At 48.5% G+C, this 15,127-nt stretch overlaps 2 long non-coding RNA genes across 4 annotated transcripts in view; one reads left to right on the forward strand and one right to left on the reverse strand.

Annotated features, from left to right (window-relative positions):
- Positions 1-672: 672 nt before the first annotated feature.
- LOC112673247 (uncharacterized) lies at positions 673-10,607 on the reverse strand. Its single transcript, XR_003144713.3, has 3 exons — positions 10,351-10,607; positions 9,825-9,953; positions 673-892 (listed from the first exon to the last, which is right to left on the reverse strand). It is a non-coding gene; the product is annotated as an uncharacterized LOC112673247 (long non-coding RNA).
- A 1,061-nt stretch (positions 10,608-11,668) lies between these two features.
- Positions 11,669-15,127, forward strand: part of LOC112673366 (uncharacterized) — a 28,849-nt gene continuing 25,390 nt past the window's right edge. For all 3 annotated transcript variants that reach the window (XR_004819217.2, XR_003144759.2, XR_004819218.2), the window contains exons 1-2: positions 11,669-11,806; positions 12,255-12,438. This is a non-coding gene — a long non-coding RNA (uncharacterized LOC112673366). The remainder of the gene's footprint in view (positions 11,807-12,254; positions 12,439-15,127) is intronic.

Genomic DNA, 15,127 nt, shown 5'->3' on the forward strand with positions numbered 1-15,127 from the left:
TATAAAATGTTCTCTTTTTATCAACCACCAAAACAGAGAACACTTTAAATCATAAAATTTCCTGAAAGTACTGCTGTTGGACACACTCCACAGAGATTACTGTGGCCTATTTCAATCATTATCGTTTTCTGAATAAACTCCTTTTGTGTTCTTGAGCTCCTTTCCAATTCAATTATTGATTTAGTATGAATTTTTAAATTTCCAAGTAGTTGGTTTATTTTTTATTTGTTTTGGTAGTCGCTTTATATTTCATTTTATTGTAGCCAGAGAACTTAGCATGTACATTTCTGATCTTTTTGAACTAGTTGGGAGGATGTTTGTGGCCTGATTGATATATGAGACCATATGGGCAACTGATGTGGACAGTTGGAAATCCGACATAGTACAAGTTGTCCGTTGATTCTGTCTCAAGATACTTTTTCTCAGTTGGGATAGCCTTGAGGTCCAAACTAAGGGCTGAGGAACATCCATGGATATAGTTACTAGGGTTCCAGGCAGAGCTTAGCAGGGTACCACTCAAACAACTTACAAGTTACTGAAATAGGTAAGATAATAGCTGGTATGACAGGCCAGAGATATGGAGAAATGGTATGTCACCTACACAACGAGGTAGAGGTCCAACTGTAAGCAAGCAGAGAAGTCAAAGAGGGAGTAGAAAGAAAGGCAGATGGATCTCATTGAACATCTTTATACTATGTAGGATTTGGGTTGGTTGCCCACAGCACAAAATTCTAATAACAGTAATTTAAATAGCTAAGGATTCTAAGACATCTGGCAGTCCAGGGCTGGAATCGTGGCTTCACAGAGTCATCAGGCACTCCCATTTCTTCACTCTTTCTTCTCTGCCAGTCTCAGAATTGACTGCTGGAGCTCAGCTACCATATCTGTATTCCTGGAACAGGAATTAAAAAGGGAAAAGGATGAAACCTCACCTCCAGCTGAAGCAACACTCTGGAAATCTTCCTGGAAAAAAAATCTTCCTGGAAGCTCTGCATTTCCATTTCCATTTTTTTTTGGCCAGAGGTCATATGACCAGTCCTAACTACAAGGAAAGCTGGGAAATGCCATCCTTTAGCTGAGTGCATTACTACCCCGAACGAAATCAAAACCATCTGTTTACTAGGGGAGACTAGGGGAGACTAGATAGTGGGTGGGCAGCTAGCAGTCTCTGCCACATTCCCCAAAGTGGAAACCATGCCTGGTCTACCCGGACTTTCCCAATTCCAGGCACACTGTGGGCCTTTTGTAAATGGCTATTGACTTAGACTGGGTGGTTTAGAAAGTTAAGTCTGGATTCATTTTAAGTAGAGTGGTGCAGAGGACGTTTCTTGTATTTACTTCTTAATTGCCTTTAGCTGAAAATAATCTTTCTCTACACTTCAAGGTCAAGAACAGCACACTGCAGCAAAGCATGAAGTTAGGAGGAGCCTGGATACTTGGTAACTTCCACAGGCTTTGCATTGGCCCTGGAGGTTTTGTGCCAGACATCTTGTTACTTGGGGGAAATATTCCATTGTCTTCAGCTGCCATGTTTACATTTCTATTATTGTGCAATTGAATTCAAGCCTAACTGAGGATAGGACAGCAAAATCTCTTAGGACAATGGTGTTTTCTGGAATGAAATTTCCTTGTTTTTATGCCCATTTTTGCTTATTTTGTAACTATACATTGAGGTCATATATGCTCACTGTCCCTAGCACTTTACTATTAAGCATATCCTTTCCATTATATGATGGTCTTTCTGATGATCTTTCTCATTCTTTTGAGTATTTTTTGCTTTTATTTGGTAGGTGGTGAAAAGCAGAAAACCAAAACCAAGACAAAACCAACAACAACAAAAAACAAAAACCGTCACAGAAGAGAGTTAAAAATTCTGAGTGTTGCTAGTACTAAATATGGAAAAGTGGTTTTTGTTTTTCTTATTGGTTATCTTTAGAAATTATAATTGGATGAAGAAATAAATGAATGGATACCCAACTAGCCAAATTTTTCATTTTAACGGAATTACTAAATTAGTAGATCTAGAGAATAGCATAATACGATGTATCATGTTTTAGCAAGAGATTGGACAGACACCATTCTTTGGACCAGATGGAAGAATGTAAACCATATGATCATGTAGTTTAATGCATATTCATCTGATTTCCTAGATAGATCTGGAGAATATAGATTTCTGGGAAACAAAACTTTTAACTTCACGTCTTTATCTACCTGTGATGTACAAACTTCCTATGATCCTGGATCCAAACTTAAGCTGCCACAAATCTTACGACATTTAATTAACTGGCCTTGAGAGAGATTAGTTACTATGAGGAAAAGATATACATACACTGGGAAAGTGCATGATAAAGCACTCTAAGTAATGGTCAAAACACACATCAGTCAACTAACTTAAGGGAGCGCCTGGGTGGCTCAGTGGGATAAGCATCTGACTCTTGGTTTCAGCTTAGGTCATGATCTCACAATTGTGGGATTGAGCCCCACATAGGGCTCTATGCTCAGCATGGAGTCTGCTTCAGATTCTCTCCCTCACCGTCTCCCTCCTGCTCTCTCTCAAATAAAATCTGTTTTTTAAAAAAAGTAGTCATGGGATGCCTGCGTGGCTCAGCGGTTGGGTGTCTGCCTTTGGCTCAGGGCATGATCCCGCAGTCCCTGGATCAAGTCCCACATCAGGCTCCCTACATGAATCCTGCTTCTCCCTCTGTCTCTGCCTCTCTCTCTCTGTTTCTCATGAATAAATAAAATCTTTTTTAAATTTTTAAAAAAATTTTTTAAAAAGTAGCCATAAAGGAATGGAAATCTTTCTCGTGTCTTTTTCCCCCCAGTTTTATTGAGAAATAATTGACATACATCACTATAAACTTAAGGTATGTAGCATGATGGTTTGATGGGCATATTGCCAAATGATTGCCACAATAGGTTCAGCTAACATCCATCCTCATAGAAATACAATAAAAAGAAAAGAAGAAAAAAAGGAAAACCATTTTCTCCTGGCAATGAGAACTCTTGGGATTTACCCTCTTAACAACTTTCTTGTATACCTTACGGCATTGTTAGCTCTTGTCATCATGTTGTACATTACATCCCTAGTACTTATTTCTCTTATGACTGGAAGTTTGTACCTTTTGACCACCTTCCTCCAAATCCCCCACCCCTGCACCCCAACCTCTGGTAACTGCGAATCTGATCTCAAGTTTGATTTTTTTTTTATTAAGTTAATTGCCCATTACTGCTGAAAAAAAATATGACTTAGCATACATACTTACTTGCAAGGTACAAATAAACAAAGGACATAATGGAAAAGAGGCAAGGAAATATAAAAATTGAAACAAAATATGAACCCAGGAAATGACTAAACATAATGGTAAGTGAATGGAGTCATAATTCTTCTACTAAAAACAAGAACCTCAGTTCAGACTGAAAAATACAATCCATTAGTAAATTAATTATGAAGTGCGCTCAAATGTTTTTTAAAAAAAAGACAAAATCCAGAAAGTTAGATGAATATTTCCATCAAAATCCAACAGAAGGAAAAGAAGATTTCCAGAATCAATAATGCCCTCTGAGGGTTCTTCTTCTCTGTCCAATTCTCAGGAAAGAGCCCACCCACCCCCAAATGCACGGCTCTGTGGTGTGCTGCAAGGGGATTTTTTTTTTTTTTTTTTGCAAGGGGGTTTTTAATGAGTCCCCAGAGACTCCCATGTGTAGTGGGTACAAATCTCAGTCGGTAAACGCAAGTGATGAAGAGACCTAAACTTCTGTTTTCCTTAATACAACTGGACGTCTAATACAGGCTCCCATTCCAATCAAGGAGTCCTGATCTTCAGCCTAGCTATTTGGAATCTGCCCCCCACCCCCTTTGGGTTGTGTGGTTCTGGAGGACTTCCCGTGGCATGGGGGTGGAGCAGGGCAGATGCTCCTTGGTTGCTATGGAGATGCAGGGTCCCTCAGGACTGGGCATCTCTCTACCTCTGGGCTGCTCTTGAGTGCCTGCAAAATCCCTCTGCCAGGCCTCAACAAGCTGTACGCGCTCCTCCCTTCTCCTGAGTTTTACTACCTCCTTGACTTGGATTCTCTCTGGAAAGTGAGGCACATGGCCTCCTGCTCTCAGATCCTACACATTAATTTGAGATTTTGCTCTTTCCTTGGGGCTCAGCTCAGGATAGAGGTCCCTGAATCCTTTTGTTCATGATCATTAACATCTAAGCCAGAGGAAGCAAATTAGTAGCATGCAGGTCAAATCCAGTCCAGCAGGTATTTTGTCTGGCTCAGAGGGTATTTAAAGATTCTTTTGAAAAGATTGTGAACATTTTTTTTTTTTTTTTGAAGTAGAGCTTTAGCTTTTAGATCCAACTACCAGTTACCAGCAAATGCAGAAAACAGAGAAGCATGTTAAATGACACCAGGAAAATCCAGACTGTAGGAAATCATGTGACAAAAGATCTGGCTTTAACAAATGCGTTGCAAGGGACAAAAAGATGGGGATCAACCTGTAGATTAAAAGAAACTTAAAAGCACCAATTGCTTGCAATGCATGTACTTTGGATCCTGTTTCTAACAAACTGTAGAAAATAAAGTAATATAAAATAAACATGACGCTCACGAGAAAAGTAAAATTTAACACTGACAGGCTACTTGATCTGAAATTATCGGGGTTTGTTTAGTTATGATACTGTGTTATATTTAGAAATGAGTCCTTATCTTTACAAGGAAAATGGTGTGTCTGGGACTTACTTCAAAATAATTGAAGATAGGGGGAAGTGGGTGGGGTTATAGATGAAACAAAATTGTCCGTGAGTCCATAATTAGGGAAACTCAGTGGTGAGTACAAGGAAGTTCATTAAACTATTTTGTTTATTTTTAAATATGTTTGAAGTTTTCTATAGTAACATTTTTTTTAAAGGGGAGCTTCCACACAAAAAATTTGATTTTAGATTCTCTTGAAAAAATGGAAAGACCCGGCAACATGAGGATAGACCTCCATATTGCAGCCAGAGTTGAGAAGTGTTGGGAGAAGGTGGCATCCAGGGAAACCGTCCCTGCCACGCGCTGCTGTCCTGAAACCTGGCTCACTTCCTGTGTTTAGGGTACCTGTCTCAGCTATCAGTGTTCTGGTCTGCAAGTGGTAGGAACTTGCCTTTCAACACTCCTCACCCAGCTCACCCCCTGTTTTTCAAGTGGGGCTGTTCAAGGGGGTACCTTCTTTTCCTCTCCCTTTTGTGATGTTTTTCCCTGAAATCACTTTTCTGTGCTGTGAATCCTTTCTGGCCCTCCAAGAGTCTAGGATTTTGAAACTCAAAAGCCAGAAGCAAACACTTGTGCCTCCTCCTCATCTTCTGCTTTTGGCCATTACATCCCTTTCTGAGGAAGTGAGAACAGAACAGCCTGACACTGAATGGTGGACACAACAGATGGGGATGGAAAGGGAAAATTTGGTTAAGATGTAGATATAGGCCTTATACACATCAGATTGTCAAATTTTAAAAAGTTGGATAATATCAAGTGCTGCCAAAGATGGAGGACAACAAAGTCTCATGGGAATGTTAACTGCTGTGACTTTCTGGGAAACAGTTTGGAAGCGTTAAGTGAAACACTACAGGTAGGTCCTACAACCCAGCTCTCCTGGATGCTGAGCCTAAAGAAACTCTTGTCCAAGCCCCCAAAGAGACACATGTGAATATGTAATAGGATTTGGAAACACCTAGAAGTTCATTAATAGGAAAGCAGATAAATAAAATGTTATATGAAATGATGAGTACTATTCAGCAGATGAAAGAAATGCTCTGGTCCATCTTGACTCATATCAACTTGGAGCCATCTCAAAATCTCATCATCTTGACCGGACAAGAGTTAGAAGAGAATGATATATATATATATATCATACATGCTGACCACTTCAGCTTATTTTTTAAAAATATGTACAAAATAATACCAATACTGGATCTGGATGCAAATAGGAATACGGATTAGCAGGACACACAGGATCTTAGCAATGGTTAAGAGGAAGAAAATGAGGCTGGGGGTGGGACAGAGGGGAAGGGGGAAAAAGTAAAATAAAAGTGAGACCTGCATATGCTAATAAAGTTGATGTGCCTTGAACCAAGAAGTATGACTAATTCATTCTCAGTACATGAGTTTTCAGAAAACAGAAAACCAAAACAAAACAGTTAATATTTAAAATATTAACTTGATGCATGTGGAAACAGCATGTGAGTGAGTAGCTATGAATAACCAGAAGGCTAACGCATGCCCAGAGGTGGCAGGGAGAGCTCTCACTTAGGGATCTAGGCAGAATGGGCCCAGACAGTGGCCTTGGGCTACTCCAAGGGACGTCACGTGTCCCCAAACCTTCAGTCCCCTGTAATTCTCTCCAACAGTTGATCTCATTCTAGAGTCACCCTGTTATGGCCTTGAGTCACTTAATCACAGACATTCACCTCCGGTCAGCACTGTTGGCTGCTCTCAGGGAACCCGCTGGGTCACAGAGATTGTCACCATGGAGTGGTTTCAACCTGTGGATAGCCCCACACTCCTCTAGTAAAGTCAAGATATCCTGAGGACAAATACTCCTGCAGCTCCTCCCCCACCCCCTTTTTTTGAGCACCTTTAATACTGAAAGCTATTTCTCAAACAGTGTGTTGTATGATAGAGACTAGAACTCTCCAGTGTACTGTGGTTGGGCTGTGGAGGGGCAGAGGACAGTGGTTTGTTTTGCTTGAAGCCCCACTCTTGGGAATGAAGGGGAGAAAGAAAGGTGATGCATTACTGCTGTCTCCTGAGCCTATCCTCCTCCTCTCTCTCCCTCTTGCCCACCCTCCTTTCCTTTTACAAACATATATTTAGTGGGAGTATGCACCAGGCACTGGGCTGGGCACCATACAATATGAATCTGACACTGTTGCCTTGCCCTCAAGAAGATTCAAGTCTAGTGGGGGAGCAAGCGGTGAGTGGGGTCAAACACGGTAGAGATCTGTGGGAGGTGAGGATGCTTTGAGACCACAGAAGAGGACAGCTTCATCAGATGAGGGATTGGGAATGGCTTATTGGAGGCAGTGCTCCTTGAGCCGAGTCTGAAAGGATAAACAGTGACCAAGAAGAGGAAGATTGAGGGAAAGGTATTCCTGCCGGAGGGAAGAGCATATGCAATGGCTGGGAGGCACGAGATAGCAGGAAACGGCGCGAAGCTAACAGTAGTTTCCCATATCTGGACTTGGAACTCAGGAAGGGTCTTGGGTGATAGGACTTAACTCATGTCCCTGAAGCCTGCAGAACTGCCTCAGCCCCATTATGTCTGTTCCTCTATAATCTTGGGCCAATATCTTATAGTTAAAAAATTGCATGTTTCCCTATTACTGTTGCTGCTGTTGTTATTGTTTTTTTAATTATTATTTTTGTATGAAGGTTTTATTTCTTGGTCTTGACTGAGAGAAGGGCCCATGAACCCTGTGCTTCTCCCACCTGGTGTCTTGCCTGTAGCCTTTGCCATGGGGATGACTCATGGGGACGACTCATGACCCAATTCTGAGTGGGTATGCTTGGGGCAGTGGGTAGGAGCCCCAAATCCCACTCCAGAGGGATGGATTTTTGTCTGAGAGTCTTCTACAAGGGTGTACCTGAGCTGGGCTGACACCTGGGCCAGCGCCCAGGTGAACATTCTTCTGGGACAGTGTTTCAGAGAGCCTCCAAGATGGTGCCCAATGCCCCCCACCTCCTGGTTTTCCTGGCCTCGTGTAGTGTCCCACATTATATCAGGGCTGACCTGTATGGGCATCAAGACAATGGCAGTGACCGAACACGCCTTTAAGCCTCGCCCAGTAAAGACATTATGACTTCTGCATTAGCTTCTGTCTTGGGCTGCTCACTCAGAGGGAAGCTAGTGCCACCTCATACAGTCACACAAGCAGCCCTATCACAGTCCGTGCCGTGGCGACTGAGGTTCCCCGCCAACAGCTGTGAGAGGAGGCCTCTCAGATGCGGACCCTACAGCCCCAGCCAAGCCTTGGGCTGACGACAACCCCATTCAACACATGGATCGCGACCTCGTGAGAGGCCTTGAGCCGGAACCACCCAGCTTAGCTGCTTCCAAGTTCCTGACTCTTAGATACTGTTAGAGATGATAAATGTTTATTGTTTAAGCCGAGATAGATGTTTTAGGGTAGTTTGTTACACAGCCATGGGTCACTAGCACACCGCAGTTGGCAACGCTGGGGGGCTTGTCCAGCTTGTGTCGGGGAGGCCTCCTGACTTGGGTTTTGCCTCCCCTGCTAAGCAGAAGTGTTAGGGCTCCCAAAAGGCCACATCCACTCACCCCGATTCCTTCCCTCACGCCTTCTCCCTCCACAGGTACTTCCCAGGAAGGGACCCACAACCCAACAGCAGATGCATAGAAGCCTCGTCTGGACTCCCCTTAGCATAGAGCTTTAGGAGACCAGCTGCCCACCCTACCCCAGCCCTCCAGGGAAGCCTCCGTCAGGGAGGCAGGGATATGGGGCACAGGGACATTCCTGGAGAAACTGTGTATACATTCCTCATCGAACCTTCCATCCCTTGAAGCCCTAACCACCGCCCCTCCTTTGGTTAAACTGGTATATACACCTCTACCTCTGGTTTTCCAGTGAGTTACCCATTACTCGGTGCTCCCGCACTAGTGTGTGACGCACTTGGCCTTTTGTCCTATTAATCTGGTCTCTACTCCCACCCCTCAGACCTAAGTTGGTAGAGGGAAAGGCTTTCCTCCCAACACATGGAAATCAAAGAAGTCCCCAGGGGCTGTCGAATGGGAAGTTCCGAAGCCCCCTGCGCTGAATTTTCTGTCTGGGCGAAGGAGGTTGACTTTAAGAGCAACGAGCTCTGTAGGGGGGATCCCCGGAGATCCGCATGCACGCAGCCCCTAACCCTTGGCGCAGATGCCCAGGGGCCCGTGGAAACACACCTTCCGGGCCGAGGTCACAGCAGGGGCAACTTCTGACTTAAAGAAGCCTGAGTCCCCTGGTCTGTGGCCTCTGCCTTTTGGGTTTTGACTTATTTAACGAATACTTACTTCCTACTTGCCATGTGCCAGACTCTGTGCTAAGCACTTTACATATGTTAAGTCACTGAATCCTCATAATGACCCTAAGAGGTAAATGCTCTTAATGCCTTCATTTAACAGATGCGGATCCTAAGGCCCAGAGAGGTCGCCCGGTGAGTGAGGAGCAGCGCAGGGATCCGCACTCGGGGGGTCCTTGGCCCGAAGATGAGTGTTGACCCGAGGTCTGCCCCGTGGGGGCTCTGGGGCACTGTTCCTCGGCCAGGGCACTGGGCCGGGCAGGGTTATGTGTTTGACCTGTGGCCGGGGGCCACCCGGAGGTGCACATCCAAGCAGGGCACACTCTTCCTGGGGAAGGCCGTGGCGGGTGTTCCTCTCGGAGGGCTCACCTCTGTGCTCAACCCTGAGGGTCTGGCAGGAGAGTCTCTTCTCCGTTCGTTCCTGCCTCGTCACCTTAGCTCTACCAGGTACCTGCGGGGAGGTCTCCACACTCCCCCCATCTGCTGAGACCAAATGTTCTCGACCCAGGGCAGTTTTGCCTCCCAGGGGACATGCGGGGATGTCCAGAGACAGTTTTGACTGTCACGACTAGCAGGCTGCTACTGGCACCTAGTGAGTGGGGGCCTGAGATGCTGCTAAACATTCTGAAACGCACAGGATGACACCTCCCGACAAAGCGTCACCTGGACCAAAACGTCAAGAGTGCAGAGGTTGAGAAACTGACCTGGGCCCAGCTCACAGCCTCCTTAAGGCTGAAGATCCCCCCTGCCCCCGGCCGCCTCCCCTGCATACAGACCTACAATGATCCGATTCCTGGTACAGCTGGGCAGTCCCGGGTTCCAGTGGGGGCTCCATGCGTCCTCACTCATCTCTTACAGGCCACCGTGGAACGTGAAAGATACAGGGTGCACACCAGCTACAAGTCCTGGTAGGATAAAATAAGGATTTTGAGGTACTGACGAAGGCCGCTGGCATTATTTTGTACCAGGCTCTGTGCTGAGCATTTTGGGTCGTGTAGTTCTCACAGGCCAGCCTTACATGCTCTTATCAGCCCTATTTCACAGACCGGGAAACTGAGGCCTAGGTTAAGGTTAAGTCACTTGCCCTAGTCACACAGCTAGTAAGTGGCAGGGCCGGGTTTGTGGCCCGGTCCTTCAAGAGGGAAGAGCAGGAGTAGAGAGAGGGGGGAGCGCTGGGCTGGCTTTTGTCCGGGGACAGTTGGGACCAGCAGGAAAGAGATGGCCCAGGAAGGAGCCCGGGCGCTTTTTATTATTTATCACAGCAGGGGAAGAATGGGAGGCTTGTTTCCAAGCTATAAATACCCTCCTTTGATGCCCGTGCATATCAGAGATAAATGAGCCACTGAGGCCTCAGGAATTAATGATGCTCCTGGTTATTGCCTCGGTTGACCTCGGATGACCTCGGGGCCGTAGCGATTCGCGTCACGGCTGCCAAGGGGCTGGGTCCGAAGGGACCGGGTTCGGGGGCCAGGGCTGCTGTGGGCGCCTTCCTGCGTCCAGGCTCGGCTCTCGTGCGAGCACAGGTGGCCCGGACCCCACTCGGGGCCCCTGGGGTCCCCCCCCCGCCCCCACCGAGCTGCTCGGGAGGGCGCAGGGCAGGAGCGGCCGCCGCCGCACGAGGGCGCCCCGCGACGCTGCCCTCCCCCTGGCGGCTCGGCCGGCCCGGAGCTGGGAGCGCCCCCGCGGGGGCTTGCGGAGCGGCCCCGGGTGCATCCCCCGCCCCGGCCTCGGGCGCGACGAGCTCGGCGGGCTCAGAGCCCTCGGCCCCGGACCCCGCGGCCGCCTCACACGACGTCCTCCGCGGGCCTCCGGCTCCAGGCGGGCGGAGTCGGGGGCGGGGCGCGGGGGGGCAGGTGGGGAGAGCGAGCCGCGAAGGTGCAGGGGGCGCCGCGGGGGCCACGGGGCGCCGGCCGCGCTCCCCCACCCCCGGCCTGCGAGCAGGGGCGCCATCTCGTGGCCGCGGCGGGGAACTACGGCCAGGCCGCGCGCTCGCGTCTCCCCCTCATTCCCTCCCCTCCTCACCCCTCTCTCTCCCTCTCCCCTTCTCTCCCTCTCCCCCTCGCCCCCCTCTCCCCTCCTCCTCTTCCCCCCTCCCCCTCTCCCTCTCTACCCCCTCCCCCTGTCCCCCTCTCCCTCTCCCCCTCTCTCCCCCTGTCCCCCTCTCCCTCTCCCCCTCTCTCTCCCTGTCACCCTCTCCCTCTCATTGCTTCACCCCTCTCCCCCTCATTCCCTTACCCCTCTCCTCCTCACCCCCTCTCTCCCTATCTCCCTTGCCCCCTCTTTCCCTCTCCCCCTCATTCCCTCACCTCCTCACCCCTCTCTCTCCTCCCCTTCTCTCCCTCTCCCCCTTACCCCCCTCTCCTCACCCCCTCTCCCCCTCACCCCCTTTCTCCCTCTCTCCCTTGCCCCCTCACCCCTCTCCCCTCCCCCTTCCCCCCGCCCCCTCACTCCCTTTCCCTCTTACCTCTCACCCCCTCTCTCCCTCTCCCCCTTACTCCCTCTCTCCCTCGCCCCCTCTCCCCCTTATTCCCTCGCCCCCTCACCCCTCTCCCCCCTCTCCCCTTCTTTCCCTCTCCCCCTCTGCGTGTCTCTCTGCGTCTCTTTCCCCGCCCCCCCCAGCTCTCTCCTCCGCCCATCTCTCCCTCCCACCTGCCCCTCCTCTTCCTATTCCAGAGTAAGGCCTCTCTATACAAGTTTCTAGAATGGTGCTGTCCAGGAGCGGTAGCCGCTAGCCACAGACGGCCATTCATACTTAAATGTAAGTTGATTGAGTGACATCACATTTAAAACTTAGGAGTCACTTCCTCAGCCCCACTAGCCACAGAGGCCCACCAGCCCCGTGTGACGCGGGGTTACCATATGGGACGGCGCAGAAATAGAAATATTTCCATTATTGTAGAAAGTTCTGCAGAACAACGCCGTTATACAAAGTCCAGCGTTGTCATTTGATAGAGAATTGTAAAAATTCAGAGGAAATATTGTTTGGAGTCTGTTCTGCTACCATCAGAGGAGCTGCTGGTCAAGGTTTTCCAGAGCAGTTTTGCCCAGAGACTCCCTCCTCCCACTGCCGGGGGGTGGTGGTGCATTTTAGAAAGAAGAGCCGACGGGGTGTCAGATAGACCTGAGTGTGAACCCCAGCTCTGCCACTTAAGTCTCTCTGGACCTCAGTTTCCCATCAGTCAAATGATGCTTCTAGACTTTTCCAGTTTTACCAGGTCAGCGCTTGAGGAGAGCGGCTGTCAAACCAGGAGGGAGCCCCTGGCCGTGACCCCCCTCCCCCTATGGTGTCTGCAACCACAGGGCCGCAAGCCACACACCCTGGCTCTCTCTCCACCCCAGCTTATCCCCAGAGCCCCTCGAGACGTCGCCTGGCTCCCACATACCACTCAGGTGAGTCCCCATCTGCCCGGTGAAAGGCCGGCTGTTCTGTGTTTGCCTCAACACTAACTTTAGGATTCATTCACTCCTTCAACAAGTATTTATTGCGTTCTTACGATGTGCCAGGCGCTGGCCTAAGACTTGGGGCCTGGGCTGTAAATGCAAATGTCACCATCCTGCACCTGGCATTATTTTTTTTAAAAGATTTTATTTATTTATTCACAAGAGACACACGCAGAGAGAGAGAGGCAGAGACACAGGCAGAGGGAGAAGCAGGCTCCAGGCAGGGAGCCCGACGTGGGACTCGATCCCGGGACCCCAGGATCACACCCTGGGCTGAAGGCAGGCTCTAAATTGCTGAGCCACCCAGGGATCCCCCGGCACCTGGCATTTTAACGCGGGGAGACAGGTAATGAGGCCCTTAAGTGTACCCTACAATGGAGAGTAGTGGTAAGTGTGATGAAGGGAAACCAGGCAGGGGGGTTGGGGGGGCTATTTCTGATAGGATCATCCATCAGGTAAAACTTCTATGGGCAGGTGACATTTGTGCAGAGCTCTGAGTGGGAGTGAGCCAGTGGGTATCCAAGGGAGGCAAGGAGTTGCAGATGCAAAGGCCTGAAGCCGGCCGTGTGGGTCTTCACGGCAGGGTAACCTAGGGGTCTGGGGCCGATATCTGAAGGCTTACATTCTCTATAGGCCGATAGCCAGTTGCTAACAAGTGAAACTGCTCCCAAACTAGATTGCTATCGGGGCGCATTTGGGTTTGCTTTTCCAGCACATGAGTCAACAAGAATGAGTCAAACGTCTGCTGAGTGGCCTCTGGGTTACTGGTTTCAGCTGCCTTACTTGGGTGTGTTCTTTTTTTTTTTTTTTTTTTTTTTAGATCCTATTTATTTGTCAGACAGAGGAGAGCACAGCAGGGGGAGCAGCTTCCCACTGAGCAAGGAGCCCAATGCGGGGCTCCATCCCAAGGCCCTGGGATCATGACCTGAGCCACCCAGGCGCCCCTATTTGAGTGTGTTCTTGACAGTTGATGGTTTCAGAGGGTTCTATCCAAAAGGAGGTTCTCTGATGAGAAAGTGTAACTTGGTCCCCGAAACATTGTGTGGGGAATTGGCTGCAGCTTCAAGCTCTCATCCTTGGCTCTGCAGGGTCAGTGCCTCCTGCTCAGCCAAGTTTGTCAGGTGAATTTGCTCAGGTAATACTGTCTTGCTGTCGGACTCCCTGAGGACAGCTGCCTGGGCCTGGGGAAGGCTCTGTGGGAAGGTGCCTCTTCCAGGATCCAGGGAACCTGTCCCTGCATCCTTGTGTAGGGAGGGGGGGCCGGTCACCACTGCCTTGAAGCTAATCCAGCCTGTACCTGGATCAGAAGCCACGATAGACTCACCTAAAGTAAAATCATTGGCAACGAGGGCCAGCCATGGCTTAGCCGTCCTTTCCCTGCCTCCAGAAACGGGCCTCCACTGCCACCTGTCCCCTGAGAGTTAGAATGGCATTTGCCTCTGTGTGGTTTCAGTTTTAGGAAGACGCGACTGGGGGCAGGAAGGGGGGCTGGCAATTTCGGCAAAGGCTTACAGCTAGGATACTTGGGTGCTGCTGCTGGGAATGTGAATCATTGCCACGTTTCGGGAGGCCAGGTGGGCAAAGGGATCACGCCCACATCAGTCCTGGCTTATTCTTAGTTATTAGTTACTGTTAACTTTTAAGATTACCCCTTTTCAGTCTCAAAAACATCCCACTTTACAGGACAAATATTATGGCTGGTACCCAGTCTCTGGGGTACCTTTAGGATATGTAGCCTAAGAACGTATATAAAGATGTAGCTTTAGGGATGTTTACCACCGGGCTCCTAGGCATAAAGAAAACTTAGAGATAAGGTATGTGCCTTACAACAGAGGATTAACTAAGTTAAATAAATTGTAGTACATCTACATAGTAGAATCCTAGAAAGCCATTAAAAGATGAGATGTAGCAAAATACTAAATAGCATGGGAATACATGCGTACCATTAAGGAAAGTTACTAGACCCTATAGTATTACCTAAATCTAGTTTGCTAAGCAAAAAGCCATGCTCTGAACAGAGGACTGGATGGAGATCCACTGACCTGTACCTGTTGGTTATCTCTGGGCAGCGGGATGGCAAGTGATTTATATATTCTCCTTTATACTTTGTATTTCTCAATTTTCTATGAGCATGTATGTTGTAGGCAGAATAATGACCTTCCAAAGATGTCCCCGTCCTAATCCTCAGAGCCTGTATGTAAGATTACACGACAAAAGGGAATTAAGGTGAGGTTGATGTTGCTAATCAGCTGAAAGGGAGATTATCCTAGATAATCCAGGGGACGCGGTGTAATCACAGGCGTCTTTACATGGGGGAGGGGGAGCAGGCACAGAAGAATGGTGCCCGGAGAGACTCCACCTGCCAGTGTCGATGGCAGGGGGCCAGGCCCCCAGAAGTGCTGGAAGGGGTAAGAATGGGGTTCTGTTCTAGGGCCTCCAAAAAAAGGAAAGGGAGCCTTCCTGACACCTTGATTTTAGCCCTGTGAGAGCCACTTTGGACTTCTGACCTTCGAACTATAAGATGATGAATTTGGATTGTTTTAAGCTGCTGAGGTTGTAGTAATTGGTTTCAGCAGCAATAGGAAACCAATACAATGACTTTCTCTTGTTTTAATAATAAAAACAAGTGACGATGATA

Source organism: Canis lupus, chromosome 10, assembly GCF_003254725.2.
Source record: "Canis lupus dingo isolate Sandy chromosome 10, ASM325472v2, whole genome shotgun sequence".
Taxonomy (NCBI): Eukaryota; Metazoa; Chordata; class Mammalia; order Carnivora; family Canidae; genus Canis; species Canis lupus.